Source organism: Symphalangus syndactylus, chromosome X, assembly GCF_028878055.3.
Source record: "Symphalangus syndactylus isolate Jambi chromosome X, NHGRI_mSymSyn1-v2.1_pri, whole genome shotgun sequence".
Classification (NCBI taxonomy): Eukaryota; Metazoa; Chordata; class Mammalia; order Primates; family Hylobatidae; genus Symphalangus; species Symphalangus syndactylus.
The window spans coordinates 59,758,182-59,760,769 of NC_072447.2; the positions used below are offsets into that span (position 1 = coordinate 59,758,182).

A 2,588-nucleotide genomic window follows, 5' to 3' on the forward strand; every position below is an offset into this window, starting at 1 on the left:
AAGTGCTGGGATTACAGGCATGAGCCACCACACCCAGCCTCCTGTGTATTTTTTTTAGAGTCACATATAAGTACTTCAGTTTTTTTCGAGCAATGATTAATGGTACAGGCATACCTCTGAGATATTGTGGGTTGAGTTCTAGACTACCACGATAAAGTAAATATCACAATAAAGTGAGTTAAACAAGGTTTTTGGCTTCCCAGTACATACAAAAGTTATATGTACACTGTACTGTAGTCTAGTAAGTATGCAATAGCATTATTTCTAAAAAATGTTCACACCATAATTTAAAAATACTTATTACTTAAAAATGCTAACAATCATCTGAGTCTTTAGTGAGTTGTAATCTTTTTGCTGATGGAGGCTCTTGCCTCAATGTTAATGGCTGCTGACTGGTCAGGGTGGTGGTTGCTGAAGGTTGGAGTGGCTGTGACAATTTCTTAAAATAAGACAACAATGAAGTTTGCCACATTGATTAATTCTTCCTTTCATGAAATATTTCTCTGTAGTATGTGATGCTGTTTGATAGCATTTTACCCAGAGTAGAGCTTTCAAAATTGGAGTCAATCCTTTTTCCATCCCTGCTCCTACTTTATCAACTAAGTTTATATAATATTCTAAATCTTTTGTCAATTCAACAATGTTCACAGCATCTTCACCAGAAGTAGATTTCATCTCAAGAAACAACTTTATTTGACCACTCATAAGAAGCAACTCTTTATCCATTAAAGTTTTATTACTATATGGCAGTAATTCAATTATATTTTCAGGCTTCACTTCTAATTCTAGTTTTCTTGCTATCTCAACTACTTCTGCAGTTATGTCCTTTACTGAAGTCTTGAACCCCTCAAAGTCATCCATGAAAGTTGGAATTAACTTCTTTCAAAGTCCCGTTAATGTGATATTAACTCCTGATATTAACAGGAGTTTAATCATCAAGAGTTAACATCATATTAACAGAAGTTTGAAAGAAGTTAATTCCAACTCTCATGTGATATTAAAATGGTGAATTCTTTCCAAAAGATTTTCAACTTACTTTGCCAGATCAGAGAATCAGAAGCAGCTATCGCCTTATAAAATGTAGCTTTTAAATAATAAGACTTGAAAGTCAAAATTACTTCTTGATCTGTGGACTGCAGAGTAGATGTACTGTCAGTAGGCATGAAAATAACACGAACCTCCTTGTACATCTCCATCAGAGCTCTTGGGTTATCAGGTGCATTGTAAGTGAGCAGTAATATTTTGAAAGGGATCTTTTTTCTGAGCAACAGGTCTCAACAGTGGGCTTAAAATATTCAGTAAGCCATGCTGTAAACAGATGTGTTGTCATCCAGGCTTTGTTTTTCCATTTATAGAGCAGAGGCAGAGTAGATTTAGCACAAATCTTAAGGGCCCTAGGATTTTCACAATGGTAAATGAGCATTGGCTTTAACATAAAGTCACTAGCTGCATTAGCCCCTCACAAGAGCCCCTTCAAAGAGTTCTTTGAAGCTTTGAAGCCAGGCATTGACTTCTCTCTAGCTATGAAAATTTTAGACGACATCTTCCAATAGAATGCTGTTTCACAAACATTGAAAATATGTTGCTTAGGGTAGTCAGATTCATCAACGATCCTAGCTAGATCTTCTGGATAATTTGCTGTAGCTTCTCCATCCGCACTTGCTGCTTTACCTTTCACTTTTATGTTATGAGATGGCTTCTTTCCTTAAACCTTATGAATTAACCTTTGCTAGCTTCAAACTTTTATTCTGCAGCTGCCTCACCTCTCTCAGCCTTCATAGAATTAAAAAGAGTTAGGGCCTTGCTCTGGATTAGACTTTGGCTTAAGGATATGTTGTGGGTGGTTTGAACTTCTACCCAGACAACTCAAACTTTCTCCATATCACCAATAAGGCTGTTTTACTTTCTTATCATTTGTGTGTTCACTGGAGTAGCACTTGCAATTTCCTTCAAGAACTTTTCCTTTGCACTCACAACTTGGCTGTTTGGTGCAAGAGGTCTAGTTTTCAGCCTATCTTGACTTTTGACATGCCTTTTTCACTAAGCTTAATCATTTCTAGCTTTTGATATAAAGTGAGACACATGACTCTCTCTCTTTCACTTTAACACTTAGAGGCCATTGTACGGTTATTAATTGGCCTAATTTCAAAATTGTTGTGTCTCAGGGAAGAGGGAGGCCTGAAAAGAGGGAGAGATACCAGGCAATGGCCGATCAGTGAAGCAGTCAGAATACAGACAACATTTATTAAGTTCTCCGTCTTATATGGGCATTGTTTGTGGCACCCCAACACAATCGTAAGAATAACATTAAACATCACTGATCACAGATCACCATAACTGATATAATAATAATAAAAACATTTAAAATATTGCAAGAATTACCAAAATGTAATGACATAAAGAGACATGAAGTGAGCATGTACTTTTGGAAAAATAGCACCAATCAACTTGCTTGATGTAGAGTTGCCACAAACCTTTAATTTGTAAAAATGCAATATCTGTGAAGTGCAATTTAGTGAAGTATAAAAAACCAAGGTATGCATGTGTTATATTTTCGCGTTCATTGCTAGCACATAGAAGTACAATTG

At 36.2% G+C, this 2,588-nt stretch overlaps 1 pseudogene; it reads right to left on the reverse strand.

Moving 5' to 3' along the window:
• Positions 1 to 328: 328 nt before the first annotated feature.
• Positions 329 to 2,120, reverse strand: LOC129476191 (tigger transposable element-derived protein 1-like; annotated as a pseudogene).
• Positions 2,121 to 2,588: the final 468 nt, after the last annotated feature.